At 44.5% G+C, this 16,285-nt stretch overlaps 1 protein-coding gene across 10 annotated transcripts in view; it reads right to left on the reverse strand.

The window, feature by feature from the left end:
- PTK2 (protein tyrosine kinase 2) overlaps positions 1 to 16,285 on the reverse strand; it is a 208,749-nt gene that overhangs the window by 169,002 nt on the left and 23,462 nt on the right. For 9 of the 10 annotated variants that reach the window (XM_065902554.1, XM_065902550.1, XM_065902555.1 and 6 more), the window contains exon 2: positions 13,884 to 13,980. The exons of the other annotated variant lie outside the window; for it this stretch is intronic. The gene's annotated coding sequence lies outside the window, so the exon portion shown is untranslated. The remainder of the gene's footprint in view (positions 1 to 13,883; positions 13,981 to 16,285) is intronic. 10 annotated transcript variants of the gene reach the window in all.

Below are 16,285 nucleotides of genomic sequence, written 5' to 3' on the forward strand. Positions count from 1 at the left end.
ACCTAAAAGCAAATGTACTGTCTTTCCTGCTGCACATTACTCAGCAATGAAAGGAAGGGTACTGACGCAGGCTACAATGTGGACAAAATCAGAAAACATTATGCTCAGTGAAAGAAGCCCAACATAAAAGTGTTTAACATGCATATTAAACACTATATAAAATTTTCAACATAAGTCCCATGAAAGTTTTAAGTCTAAAAAATGATTTAAACATTTTACATTTACCTACAGCTCTTCAATCCATTATAAGATAGTCTAGAGAACAACATTTAAAAAAACTTCCTAGAAAGATAATCTTTTAGAGAAGAAATTTCTCCAGTTAAATAAAGCCATTATACAGCTTATTCTTCTTTGGGGATATGCCCTGTGCATGCATCTTTAACTAATAATTAAGTGGTTCATTCAAAAGCAGAAAACTAAACATCAGAAACAGATGAAAAGGTATCTAACAAGAACAACTGAAAACATTCGAATTCTGACTGTAGGGGAAAAAACAAGATCTAATTATAAAACATAGGAACATGGGTCTCCTATAATACAAGAGTTACTTAAAATATATATGCCAAATTTACGTATTTTTAAAAAACCTATATTGCTTCCCACTATGTGATTGGGAGAATAAGGGCCAAGAATCTGCAAAAATACTTAAAATTTTCTTTTTATAATCATTACTGCATACTTTTATAATTATTTCCTGGGGAAATTTTAATTACTTCAGTTGTGCCTTTAAGTAACTCCAAATCTGATTTTGCTTTAAAAAAAAAAAAGGTTATGAAATAAATATATGTACAAAATGCACTTAAAGAATTTATGAGAGAACATGCATTTATTTTTTGCTCTACATACACAGTCTAGATATGATTACAGGTGGTTTAAAGCACAGTCCTCTCACTGGGATCCTTGAATTACCACCTAAGAACTCGGAGTACAGGAATTTGCTAATGCATATTTCCCAAGCCTTAAATGGAAATCAAATATTATCTTTAAGTAAGAAATAGAAATATGAATTCATCTAAGAAGAACAAAAGAGAACACAAAAATAACAGCATCACCACCCGCAGGGTTTCCTGTAAAATGTAATTACACATTCCTAGTCCCAAGATTTCCAGGGCATTTACAACTCTTTCCATGTGACCTCGAAGTTACCACCTATACTTGCTACAATATGATCTCTACATACAGTTGCTGACTGAAATTCTTTCTTCTGCTGAAAACTATCCTCAGGACAATCTCATTCCAACATCCATAAACTCAGTCATTCTCCACCTCATCCTCACAGTTGTCTAAGAAACCCAAGTCTCCTCTCTGTACATTTATCACAATCCACAGTGAACCCATTTTTGTCTCCCTTACAGAGTCAGGCACTGAAAAAGAAGGCACCCTTGGAGTCTGCTGCTCAGCTAAGGAAACCACTCTGCTCTGCCGTCTGGGAAAGCTCCCGACAGCAGCCGCAACGTGTCCTGGAGTAACACCACCATCACAACCACTGCATAAATGCTGTGCAAATACCATGCTTTCTACCCTCTTCCAGATAAAATCCACTTAAGAACTGACACCACTTTCACAATCAGAACATCCTGCAAGAAAAGCTACACCCTGTCCCCTTTCCCATCTTCTCACCTGAACAAAAGTAAGGTCTGGGGAGCTGGACCTCATGTCACAATCAGAACATCCTGCAAGAAAAGCTACACCCTGTCCCCTTTCCCATCTTCTCACCTGAACAAAAGTAAGGTCTTTGGGAGCAAAGAGAAAGGCAGGTGCATTTTCTTCAGTCATCTAGAAGTGTGCGTCACACAGAAAACTCCTCAGTACCTAACGAGTGCAAGTTTATGCTGAACTTCGCACCTAAGTCAGGTCAAGTCAGAGTCACTGAGTCCGACTCTTTGCAACCCATGGACTAGACAGTCCATGGAATTCTCCAGGCCAGAAAACTGGAGTGGGGAGCCGTCCCCTTCTCCAGGGGATCTTCCCAACCCAGAGACTGAACCCAAGTCTACCGCATTGGAGGCAGATTCTTTACCAGCTGAGCCACAAGGGAAGCCCAAACTAAGGATTTATTCTAAAGATTAAAAGCCACACTCAAGAGAACAAATATATTTTTAGTAATTTTTTAAATCTTGTATAAATTATGACAAAACTAAGCACACAGGTGATCAGTTTTCTCAAATATGTTAAATACTCCTGTCACTGACACACAAGGCAGTGAAGTTCAGCTTTGAAGAGTGAAAATGCAGTTCTAAGACTGACCAAGCCTCACTTGCCCTCAGCTACCAAGAGAATCAATTTAGGATCAAGAGTTTCCACATAAACGCAACAGGCAACCTGCATCAATGCTGCAGGTCCAGAAGAAAACTACCATTTGAGGACACCCAAATCTTTCCCATTTAAATCTGAAGAATGAGTCTGATCTTGGTGCCTGAAAGTCACATTCACCCCTTGTTCCGGGGTATGTCTAATGTGATACAGAGGTTATGAGAAAATGTCATACATACACCCAAATACCACTATTCTACCAAGCTTTTATATTTCAAAACCACTGTCACTAGTAGGTAGAAACTACACAGCAGGTACACACTTCTTCATTTTATGATATGTCACTTCATAAAGGCTTACATAATGAAAAATTAATATTTAAGCTGTACTAATCTCAATTTCATAAACAAAGATATTATTTTAAAGGGAGACATTGTTACTAAAATATACATCAAAAACTACAAGAAGAGCCAAAAATGATTCCAAATCTTCAACCAATCATCTGCCAAGACTGGGGGAAAAACTCTCCTTCAGCAGTGCAGAGCACAGGTCTAGGGTCACGCAGGTGCTGGGCAGTCTGCTGACCAATGACAATCTCAGGTGTCTCCCTTCTCACCCTCACTCACCAGGCCCAGTGACACTCACTGCTCACTACACTAACACATCACTGACAGATGAGCAAGTGGCTGGAAGAAAATGACCTTTGCTTGAAGGAGTTGGGATTAATGGTTATGGTCAGGACAAACAACAAAGCGTGTGGTAAGCCAGGTGAGAAAAGCTATTTTGCATGAAACACAATGCAGAATAAACCAAACATCCCATATCAGTATAATAACAAAACAAAATGAAAATTTTGCCAAAAGAAAGAACAGGCTTCCCTCTGTCAAAATGGAAATTACCTGAGATTCTGTAGATAGTAAAATCAGCAGCTAGGAGCACATCAATGCTGTATACTGTCACCCTGCTTATTTAACTTATATGAAAAGAGTGTATCATGCAAGATGCTGGGCTGCATGAAGCTCAAGCTGGAATCAAGACTGCCAGGAGAAATATCAGTAACCTCAGATATGCAGATAACACCACCCTTATGGAAGAAAGCGAAGAGGAACTAAGGAGCCTCTTAATGAAAGTGAAAGAGGAGAGTGAAAAAGTTGGCTTAAAACTCAACATTCAAAAAATGAAGATCATGACATCCGGTCCCATCACTTCATGGCAAATAGATGGGGAAACAATGGAAACAATGACAGACTTTATTTTTTTTAGCTCCAAAATCACTGCAGATGGTGACTACAGCCATGAAATTAAAAGACACTTGCTCCCTGGAAGAAAAGTTATGACCAACCTAGACAGCACATTAAAAAGCAGAGACATTACTTTGCCAACAAAGATCCTTCTAGTCAAAGCTATGGTTTTTCCAGTAATCATGTATGGATGTGAGAGTTGGACTATAAAGAAAGCTGAGCACCAAAGAACTGATGCTTTTGAACTGTGGTGTTGGAGAAGACTCTTAAAGAGTCCCTTGGACAGCAAGGAGATCCAACCAGTCCATCCTAAAGGAAATCAGTCCTGAATATTCATTGGAAGGACTGATGCTGAAGCTGAAACTCCAATACTTTGGTCACCTGATGTGAGGAACTGACTCATCTGAAAAGACCCAAAAAAAAATAATTAAAAAAAAAAAAAGACCCTGATGCTGGGAAAGATTGAAGGTAGGAGAAGGGGACGACAGAGGATGAGATGGTTGGATGGCATCACCAACTTAATGGACATGAATGTGAGTAAACTCCAGGAGTTGGTGATGGACAAGGAAGCCTGGCATGCTGCAGTCTATGTGGTCACAGAGAGTCAGACACAACTGAGCAACTGAACTGAACTGATGAAGAAAGAATGGATAGACAAAACAGGATAGACTCTTGCAAGGAAACACTACTCAGCAATAGAAAGGAACCAACTACACAGCAATATAGATGAATCTCTACTACATCATGCTAAAAATCACCTTTCACAGTTATAAGCAGTGTACCATTCTGCTGACATGAACTCCCAGAATAGGCAAAAATGACCTGAAGTGGAAGCAACACAGTAGTTATGGGGGGAGGGGAGCAACGAGTGGTTGGGACAGGGACTGTGACCATGGAGGGGCATGAAGGAACTTTCTGGGGCCCTGGGGCCCTCCTAGGCACTAAAGCCTTGCTGTGACCTCCATTTCTTGTTTGTAGGAAGAAGGTTTCAGCCTCCAAGACCTTCCCTGAGTTGCAAAGGGCAGATTCAAACAGTTACTAATTAGAGGGGTAAGGGAATGCAGAAAGAGAGGAGGAGCAGTAGAAACAACAGCGTGTGAATAAAGCAGGGTCCTGGTTCCTCCTCAAAGGGTAGATAACGTGTAACCATCTGATACAGGTCTTCTACAGCAACTAAGGGCCCCACCCAGGTGGAGGACCGTAACTTCAGGCTGAGCAGAACCCAAACTGGATGGAAGCGCAAGACTGGTGATTGAGATTCCTTGAACACCACCTGCCACCAGCCAGCCAATCAGAGGAGGGTCACACACCCTGCAGTCACCCCCTCCCCTGGAATTCAGGGGATTCAGGTCTTTTGAGCATGAGCGACCCATTCTCCTTGCTTGGCCCTGCAATAAACTTCTCTCCTTCAAATTCCAGCATTTTGGTTTGTTTGGCCTCCGTGCGGGACAGGCACACAAACTTGGATTCACAACAAAATGACAACGGTGTCTACATTGTGATAAGTGTGTGAGCTGCAAAGGCAATGTTAACTTTTGCAAATTTGATCATTACATGAATTACATCACGGTCATTCTGTTCTTTCCACACTGTTCATGGGGTTCTCAAGGCAAGAAGGCTGAAGTGGTTTGCCATTCCCTTCTTCAGTGGACCACGTTTTGGCAGAACTCGCCATTATGATCCATCCATCTTGGGTGGCCCCACAAGGCACGGCTCACAATTTCACTGAGTTAGACAAGGCTGTGGTCCATGTGATCAGTTTGGCTAGTTATCTGTGACTGTGGTTTTCATTGTGTCTGCCCTCTGATGGAGACTTGTGGAAGCTTCCAGATGGGAGGGACTAGTTGTGGGGAAAACTGGATCTTGCTCTAGTGGGCAAGTCCATGCTCAGTAAATCTTTAATCTTCTGCTGACTGGTGGGGATATGTTCCTTCCCTATAGTTTGGCTTTGGCAGAGGTAACGGTGACCTCCTCCAAAAGGACCTATGCCCGCATGCTGCACTTCCCAGGACTGCCGCAGTCAGTCCCTGGCCCCACGGCAGGTACTGTGGACCCACGCCTCCACCAGAGACTCCTGAACACTTGCAGGCAAGGCTGGCCCAGTCTCTTGTGGGGTCACTGCTCCTCTCTCCTGGTGCACAGAGGGTTTTGTCTGTGCCGTCCAAGAGTCTCTGTTTCCCCAGTCCTGACTCACTGCAGTATCTAAGTGGTAAAAGGCACGACCACTGAAACCTACTCTCACAGTAAATACATGTGTGCATGTACACGGAAAGAGAGAGAGGGTGAGGTGGGGAAAGAGGAAAACAGGTTTAGGGAGGGCGTGCAGGCAAATGTAACAGAACATTGGTCTAGCATCTGGTGAATCCAGGTGAAGTGCGGTATTCAGGAGTTCCCTATACCACATCTTTACAACTTTTCTATAAAAGAAAAAAATTTTTTTCATCTAAGAAAAAACAAAACACACTGTACACTTGAAACACTGTAAAGCAACTATACTTCAATTTTAAACAATTAAAAAACAAAAAACAAGGAGCAGCAAACTAGAAAGGGGGCTGGAGGGGCTTTCTGAGGCAGTCAACCCAAGGTAGACCACTGTAATTTTGCTGTTAAGCCCAGTTCATGTGCCCAAAGCACAAGGAGGCCCAACAAACCAAAACACTGGGATGTGAAGGAGAGAGAAAGGTTCATCGCAGATAAAAAAGGAAAAGGCAAACGCTGTGTTACTGCACACTGAAGGCAACAAGTGTTCATACTGCAGATCCCAAGTCACCCAGAAAGGCCAAAAGTGAGTTTGCTATCTTTCAGTACATTCTGTTTAAGAGACCTGGTAAGTATCCTTTAAAATATATAGGAAAATAAATACGGTTACATATTTTTAAAGTGTATTATCCACTTCTTTTTTCCTATTCTGCATATACAATAACTTTAAGCAACTTGTACCAAAACCTCTCAGGAGACACTGCATGGTACACTCCACACGTGTGCAGCAACAACACGAGCCAAATCAAAGTGAACACCCCGCGAACCGTCCCCCTAAGTTCATGCAACAGGACCCCTGCAGCACCTGGAAATGCAGTCAACTGAAGGAAGCACCCCAGCCTTCTCCTCGGCCTCTGGACCAGGATTAAGTTAATGTAGGGTCCAGTGGAAAACACAGGGATGGAGCCAGACAGCAGAACATAAGCAGGACAACTTCATGGTACCTCTCTTCTGTACCTCAATACGCTGCCAAGAGGCCACTAATGGATCTTGGCCGTGTGTTCACTGCACAGAGGGTGGCAGGCAGGAGCTGTGGTGAGCCAGGCTGGACACACACACGGTAGGAAGCTTTACGTGTCCAGGGGAGAGTAAGGAGGGCCGCAAACACAGAGAGGCACGTGCAACAAAGGGGCAGAAACCAGCTTCGCTGTACCACTGACCCTGCTGTAACCACACAGAGTGGTGTCCTCCCATCATAAAATCATTAAGTCATCACTTAAAACAGCGGCCTTCTTACTTTCTAAAGTCAAACAAATTCTGATTTTAAAATAAAAATTAAAACCCTCATACACTACCTTCCACTTTAATTTCCCTCCCCACTCTATACATAAACAAGGGCCTACTGGGAAAAAATGCTAAATAACTGCTCTGGAGGACATCAAAAAGCACCACAGAGCAATAACAAGCAACTCTCCTGCATGCTTCTAAAAAACTGTACTTACAATTACAATTAAGTCTTAAGCTCAGTGAAGCCAATGTGTATCATTTTCTGTGTGCGTTCTTGGTATTTCTAACAGTGTAAAATATACCTGTATCCTACAATCACAGCTGACTAAACAAAACAGCTGAAGACTACATAATTAAATTTGTCTCATTAACCAGAGAAAACATTATTTATTAATTGTAAACGCTGGTAAAACTATTTTTCTCCAGAGCTACAAGAACCTGAAATCCCCTAAAATAATTTAACTTTTAAAACATCTTTTACTTATGCTAATTACACAACATCTGTAATATACAATCATGTTATATGAAGATAAGCTACATTATAAAGGCTTTAGAGATCATGAATAAATAAGCATACAAAAATCAGCCAAGGACTTCAAGGTTACATGTTTTCAGAAGCTGTGTCTATGGCTAAAATCTACTTCACTTAAACTTCCAGGATACCTCGTCCAGAAAAAGAAAGTTTAATCCAGCCTGAAAGAAAACCTGAGCTCAAGTGTGTGCAGTATCTGTGTGTATACACACAGAAGTCACCTATCTTTGAAGCCTGGGGTACAATTTCCATACAGGAAGACCTCCAGCCCAGGAGCTCTGATGAACGTCCTCTGTAGCAGGGCCACTGGCACATGGAGGAACGGCTACTTTCCGTCACCCCAAGGAGTATCCTCATGTCCCCGGAACAAAGGTCTCTGTCCGGCAGCCCAGGCAGCCACTCACCTCATCTCTGCTCTCAGAGCTCTGCCTTTACCAGGATGTTACATCAATGGAACCCCAGCAACACGAGCGCTTCATGTTCTCAACAGGCAGAATGCTTTGGAGACGCACCACTTTGCTGCCTATGTTGGTAGCTAACTCCTTCCTGTTGCTGCTGCTGAACAGGATTCCACTGCAGGGGTGGACCCCAATCTGCTCATCCGTTTTCCAGCTGATGGGCATTCAAGTTGTTTTCCATTTTAAATGATTATGAATAAAGTTGCTATAAACATTCATGCACACGGACATAAATTTTCATTTCTCTTGGATAAATACCTCAAAGTAGGATTACTGGATTGTATATATTCAACTTTATAAGAAACTGCGAAATTGTTTTCCAAAGTGGTTATACTTTGCATTCCCACCAGCAAAGCAAGCGAGTTCTGTTTCACATCTTTGTCACTGGACACTGTCACCTCGTGTTGTCTAGTTTTAATGTTAACCATTCTAACTGCGTTGCAGTGGTACTTCAATGTAGTTGCTGTCTGCCCTTCCCCAATGATTAATGATGCTAAGCATCTTTCTGTGTGCTTATTCTCATCCATATGAAATGAACGAAACTGGAGCTCCAGTTGCGCAATCGGTTAGCGCATGGTACTTATATGGCAGTGAAATGAACGACATACCTACTCAAACCTTTTGGCCGTATTTTCAATTGAAATTTTTACTGAGATCTTTTCTTTAAAACTGAAGTATAGGGACCTCCCTGGTTGTCCAGCAGTTAAGACTCGCGCTTGCCAAGCAGGGAGGGCAGGTTCAATCCCTGGTCGGGGAACAAAGAGCCCACATGTCACATGGTCAAAAAACAGAACTTTTTAAAAAACTGAAGTATAGTTGCTGTACAATATTACCTAAGTTACAGGTGTACAATACAGCAATTCACAATTTTTAAAGGTTATGCTCCATCTATAGTTATTATAAAACACTGGCTATATTGCTCATTTTGCAACTTACTTTATACCTAATAGTTTGTACCTCTTACACCCCCACCCCTCTACTGTCCCTCCCCAATACCCTCTCTCCAGGGGTAACCACTAGTTTCTTCTCTGTAAGTCTGATTTTTTTGTTGCTATATTCACTAGTTTGTTGTATTTTTAGGTTTCACATATAAGTAATAACACACAGCACTTCCCTTTCTTTGACTTATTTCATTTAGCATAATTCCTCCCAAGTTCATCTACCTTGCTGCAAATGTTCTTTTAAGAGACATCTATCCTTTCTAATAGACAGTTAAAGAAGAAATGCTGAGGAGTTGGTGTATTCTGATTTCAGAATTCATCAGGAGTAGACCAAAGTCTATAAAAACCACAGGAAAAGAGACAGGAACGGACCCATTTCCCTAGTTTTCCCAGTATTTAGGGAAACCATCTCTCTGCTCAGTCTGAGCCGGAAACCCCGGACTGTGACCCACCAGCAGAACTCTGCAGAAACAGCGGTGACGCAGGTCAGCACAGGTGATACAGACATACCAAAAACAGGCACCGCGGTCGATGTGCGGCTGACAGCGCGGAAAAGAGGTGCGGTGCAGAGGGAACAACCTGCGACTCTCACTACGAAAGCAAGACCCACAGCAGGACCATCAGGGCAAACATTTACGGTAAAAGAACCTGAAAACTTGATGACCATCAAATGAAACCTTGGGCAAGTTTCTTAACGTCTCCAAGTCCAGTTTCTGTATAAAATGGGAACAGTAAGTGTTACCTTACTGAACTATTATAAAAAACTAAATAATAATCTGACACATGACTGACACATAAATGGCAGCTATTATGATGACGACTATTTCCTTCACCCAAATTCCTGAATCACAATGTAAGACTGGAAACATAAAGACGCGCTCTTCACAGAACTATGAGCATGAGACTGAAGCCTCAGACAGCAGGTAATGTGCATGCAGAGGACCCACTGAACTAAACACAGGGTCCTGACCACACAGGAGAACTGCCAGGCATTTACAGAAGAGCTGCCCTGGAGTTGGCAATCATTGAGAGTCTTTGGGGACCTTATTTGTCAAGATTTTGCCTCAGCACTTCAAATGCAATGATACTTCTTTCAAAAGGATCCGATCTAACCACCCAGGGTCTGGAATGACCTCGTCACGAATGCTTCCTTCCCTCTGGGATGCTACAACTATGCCACACAGGTGGGACTGCTGCTCACACACCTTGGTGACAATTCTAACCCCTCTGATACCCACACCCTCTGGTGGAGCCAAACATGGAGCAGCTTCTTAAATGCCCTGTTCATGCCTGACAACCAGAGCAGCTCGACAGCATAGGCTGGCTCCACTGACTGCTCTGCACAGCCAGACAGATGCCAACTGTATTGAGTTTTTGTGACAGGTGTTCTATAAGGAATTTTTTCCCCATGAGTCAATACATGAAATCAACAGTTTCAGATTATCACTTGGGACTCAGGAGTTCTGGTATCTCCTAGGCTCAGATCTGGGGACATTAAAAATGTATAACAAATGTTAACAATCTGAATGCCCCATGTCCCATGAAGCCTGCTTACACCTCTGAAGGGTGCAGTCTCCGCACCATCCAGCTCCACCTCTGTGCACTTTCTTCCCTGCTGCCCACTCCTGCTACAGCCAGCCCTCCCATCCTCCCGCAGGCCCCTCTGGGAAGGCATTCTCCCGCCCTCCACACAGTGCCACCAGACTCAGTCACATACCCCACATCAGAAAACCAAAAATCACCTAAAGCTGAAGCCGCGGATGACACAGTTCCACACAGAACGCGGCGTCTGGGAGGTAACCTGCAGAAGAAAGTCCATGAGTGAAGACGGTTACAAAGGGGGGTGATGTGGAGTGGAGCAGGGGGCTGAAGAGGCTAGGGAACCACTGCTTCCAGCAGGGTCTCACCCACTACCATCTACCCTGAATGGTAATTACATGAATTAACAAAAATCCACCCTGGAGTCCTTCCCCACGGCCCTCAGGATAAAGATCCGGCTCCTCACCTGGGTTCCGCACCCTCCTTCACAATCAGGCTGCTGACTACCCTCCAACCTCACCTACAAACACTTCACCTATAAACACCTGCAATCACTGCTCTAAGTAAACTACACTCACACATCCACAAAGACCAAGCTCTCTTGCCTGGGCCTTTGCATGTGACGTTTTCTCTCTTTGAACACTTGCGTGCCGGGCCACACACTCTCATCCTCCGGGGTCCACGTGGGCACTGCAACCCCTGGGAGGCCTGTGCCGACCACGCTGGTCCTGGCCCCGCAAGCACTGACTCCCCAAGCTGTCTGCATACTCTCTCCCCACGGCAGAGATCGGCTGTCTGGTGCTCTCTGCACCCCAACAAAACCTGTATCATACAAGAACATGAACCATGTCCATCCTGTTTAGCACCTAGGAAGTCTCAGGACAACGTCTGGAATTCCAGACACTAAAAAACAGGTTTTTTGAGTAAACAGCCCCAAGACCTCAGAGTCCAATCTATCTCATTTGTACTGAGCTGTCCTGATGCTTAAAAGACACCTTTATTCACAAAATGGGGGTCTTCAGAGGGTCTTGAGGCAGCCTTCCTTCCTGTCTACCACCTTCCCACAAACATAACCCTGAAAATGATCTCCACACATATTTCAGTGACTCAACTCCTCCAAAACTTTCCTTCGCTTTCCTAGAATTAAAGTTGTAAAACACCTCCATCCCAAGTTCCTGCCCTCCAGCACAACACACCAAATCAAACAAGAACCAAGAATCAACCCTGGCAAAGCAGCTCCAGAAGCAGAGCCGCTCTGCAGCACCCAGGAGGACCAGGAGCTTATGACAACGCACTCAGGGGGACTGGGGGTCTGGCTCTCAGTGTCACAGCCCCAGGCTGGCTTTGGGGGAAGCCAGACTGACTCCTACGGTCTGACCATCTGTCTGGAGGAACACCAGTTAGACGGTTATCTTTCTGGGCTTATTTTCAAATAGTGGTGGGGAGGGGACAAGCCAGATCAGTAGATTATCAGCAGACCTGGTGCTAAAAGCTCCACTGAGCTGGGGAGGAGGCTCCTGGCTGGCCTGCCTGATGTCTCACCGCCCCTCCCACCAGGCCTTTCTTCCACTGCATCATATGTCAAGAAGAATTCTGAGTACCTTCTACTAAATATTTCCCCCTGTGCTGTACCAAGATGAGGTATTTTTAAGCGCTAATGTTGCTGAAAAGCTACACTTGATATTCTGCCTTGTTTGGATCTACTAATAGAAGTTATTTTGTGGCAAGTATTAAACATTCCTTCATTCAGCATTTATTAAAAACCACCTATGAGGGGGGTTCAGGATGGGGAACACATGTAAATCCATAGCTGATTCACGTCGATGTATGGCAAAAACCACTACAATACTGTCAAGTAATTAGTCTCCAACTAATAAAAATAAATAAAAATAAAAAATAAATAAAAACCACCTATAAATCAAACAGAAAAGATGCAGAGGTGAAATAAAAATTTTTTTATTTCCAAGACTCTCAGAAACAGAATTGCACCCAAGTGGACGTTACAGTCACAGGAAGAAAGGCATCATCTGGATGGAGGGGGATGCAAAGAGCTGGGCTGTGACCTCGTGACCTGCAACACCATCACAGCACGCAGCCCAGGCTCCTCACACAGCCAGTGAAGAGCAGGGTGAATTGGAAAAACAGGACTAAGACTTCCGGGCCTTGCTCGGAAATTGAAACTGCATGACATAATTTCCCTTCCCTAACACCTAGCCTCTGTAGAGACAGAAGCTGCTTGGGTGAAAAGAGAACAAAGCAGGAAAGTGAGCCGACCCTCAGAAGGAAGTGGAAAAACTTTAACCAGGGCCCTGCCACTTGGACATCCAAGACAAGGACATGGCCAAAGTCAAATTCAACACAGGTATAAACTGTCGTGAGGTCTGAATCCATCAAGTCCGAGTTCATGAGGCTTTTACCAACACAACATATTGATGCAACAGAGTGCTGACCAACGCCAGCACCCCAGGAGACACACATTCATCTTCTCCGCCCACCTGTCCTCAATTCACCACCAGACTCACCAGAGAGCAGTCTTCAGAAATCAGACAAACTGGGATAGAACCTCAACTCTACGACTTCCCCACTGTGGGGCACGAAGCAAACCCCACAGCTACAAACGGCCACATCACAAAGAGCCCAGTCTCTCGGGCCCAGCTTCCCTCCCAGGGAGTGACCGCTGCTGACATTTGTGAGCATGCCACATACCTCTCACCGCCTGCGCCTGGAGAAGGGCTATCGTCACGCCCTGCTGGATGGGAAAGCCAGGTGAAGGCAGTTAGTAAAGCCTAAGTAGCTAAGCTGCCCTCTGAACCCAGAGCCCCTGAGAACCAGGTATCAGAGGAAAGGGCACAGGCTCTGAGCCAGACACAGTCTGCATCCCAGCTCTGCACTGGGACCTGTAGCCTCGCTGTCCTTCAGTGACGCAAATGTGAGAGGGGAGAGGACCCATCAGCAGGCATACTCTGCTATTTATAAGGTACCAGACCCTATTCCGGCCTTCCCAGGTGATGCCAGTGGTAAAGAACTTGCAAGAGACGTAAAAGACACGGGCTCGATCCCCGGATCTGGGAGATCCCCTGGAGCCCTAAAGGAGTGCATGGCAACCCATTCCAGTAGTCGTGTCTGTAGAATCCCATGGACAGAGGAGCCTGGCAGGCTACAGTTCATGGGTTTGCAAAGAGTTGGCCCTATTCTAAACCATGCGATGTTACTGTAGTTGTTAACCATATATACAAAAAGGTATATAAAGTATAAAAGGTACACATATAGAAAGGACTAAATAATTTCTATTTTTTCCTCTCACCTTCTCTGCAAAAGTCACTACCTCTTGTTTGTTTCCACTGTGTGTCAAAGAAACCCTATGACAGGGGCAAGAAAAATCAAATCAAAACAAAATGCCAAGCCACAAGTGTAGCAAGACAACCGGACTCACAGTTCAGAAGGCCACCGAGATCCCGTGAGGAAGTCGCATGAAGATTTACAAACACTCCTCCTTTCTCTTTCTTCTTTCCATAGCAATCACAGAGAACCTGACAAGGAAAGACAACATGCATTTGTAAAACCACCTCTCCACCACTTTTTTCAAAGAGCCACTGTGTTCACCCCTCTCAGAGTTAGTCTCATTACCGACCACACAGGCTGTGCCAGACCTGGGATGGGGGTAAAAACATGCCATCAAGTCCCCGTCTTCAAACCTACATTTTGGTCAAGAAAATACATGTAAAAACCTGGAAACTACTAAAACGTATCAACAAGCATACATTAATATGACACAGAGTTAGCTAGCTCAGGGAAAGATCACCAACAATATATACATCTACTTCACCCTCTCCCACTAAAATTATACTAAAGAGATATTTTTTTAAAAATTGAAAAACAAAACACAGCTCAGGCAGAACTGACAGGGGAAAAACAGAATTCTAGAACCTGTGAGAAAAATTTCTCATACAGAAGATAAAGACCAAAACAAATTTTTTAAAAAGGGAAAAAAAAACTTGGAGGAAACAGAAACTATGAAAGATTGGAAGCATATTAACTGACTCAGCAGGCCAAGAAACCCAGGTCCTAAGCCAGCAGTGGAAAAACTAAGACCCGATTCCACTTCCACAGGGGTGTCCCGGAAGGCTCAGAACAGGCAGCACCGGTGCAGGCAGGACAGGGCCTGTCCACAGCGGGGCAGCGAGTCCACTCAAGCTGCAGCCAGAACCTCAGCCCCAGGCGTCTGAGTGCTGCCCCATCCCTGATGGCCACTCCCAGAAAAAGCAGAGTGGCTCTGGGCTGAAGGCCCCCTGCCCAGCGGGACTACACACAGGCGAACTTCATCACCGTACAAAACTCAACGGAGGGTCCTCGCGCTCCCCACCCCTCACCCACCCACCCACTCAGCCCCCAGATGTCTGTAGTCAGAATTCTACACGAAAGAAACTAGAGAATATTCTTGGGGAATATAATCAACCCAAGAAGAAAGACCTGAAAATACACTGGGGATCCCCCAACAAATTGTCCACCCATAACACCCTGATGTAAAAGTCAAAAGGCACACCCCATGTCAGACAGAACGAAGGGATTCTGGAGAGTTGGGAGATAAAGGAAATAACTTGAAACAGAAACTCTACAATCAAAAACCTAGAGATAAGAAGACGCTGCAATCAATAAACAAAAATAGGATGCTCCTGAATATTAAAGAACCTGAACACAGAAGTAAAAACTAAAAAGAAGGTTAAGTTAAATTCAAGACATCTCCCTGAAAGCAGGATAAAAAATGAAGGAAGAAAGGGAAGGACGGTAGGACAGAAGTATACTGGAGAGAAAGAATAAGAAAATTACGACAGCCAAGACAGTTTCGTGGATAACAAGACTTCCAGAAAAAAGAACAAGGAAACAGAAGGGAGAAAAACACCAGCACAATCACTTGAAAAAATTTTCCCAGAACTGAGGAATCAAAGTTATCAGAATGAAGGTCCCCACTGAATAAGCAGAACAGTAGATGAAAAGAAACCCACACTCCATGACATTTTAAAAGAGTTGGACAAATTTTTAAATTCCTACAAGCTTCTAAAGATGGGAGGGGAAAAAGCTACGCTGAATAAGAAATTAGAATAAGCTTCTGAACTGAAAACCAGTAACACGGAGCACAGGAAGCGATGGATCAAAGTGATGCCAACAGAACTCCACACCAGCCACACATTAATCACCCTCCTCAATCACACTTACTCCCTAACCTTCTGCCCCAAGCGTCCTACCGCAGGAGGCCACTAGATAAGGTCTTCCACCGAAGTGCAAGCATAACGAAGTAGAAGTAGGAGGCAGTCACGGGAGAACACGAGCTTCAACAAGGACGTGACAGTGGAGGGAGCTTCCAGAACAGGAGCTATGGGCCAGGAGAGGATAGTCTGAGCAGAGAGGCTCAGGAGGAGGGACCGTGGGAGGCGGCCTGGCCCTGCCCAAGACCCCAATCATCCTTCTCAAGTGATTCACCTCTGGACGAGGTGCTAGACCAAGACAAAGAAGTCAACCAAGGAAGACGAAGACAAGGGGCACCCCAAACACAAAATCCAACCCTGAAGAGAAGCCGAAGGGCAAATGCAAGGAACGACCGGGGTAACGCTGCAGGGGAGGCATGAGAACAGCCAGCTGAGAACATGGGAGAACAGAGACCTCCAGGAAGCCGAGCCCAGAAAGAGGATGTGAAGAGTCCGTGTGCCTGACCCTGTGGAAGGTTTACTAAAAGGCTACCACAGAGGATGTGGAAATAGCAGCAGGTATAAAGAGAACTAAGAACCCAGGGACTGAGTGATCCAAGGGAGGTGACGATCCCTCGCACTCCCTGTGGTC

The sequence above is a fragment of the Muntiacus reevesi genome, chromosome 12 (genome assembly GCF_963930625.1).
Source record: "Muntiacus reevesi chromosome 12, mMunRee1.1, whole genome shotgun sequence".
NCBI lineage: Eukaryota > Metazoa > Chordata > Mammalia > Artiodactyla > Cervidae > Muntiacus > Muntiacus reevesi.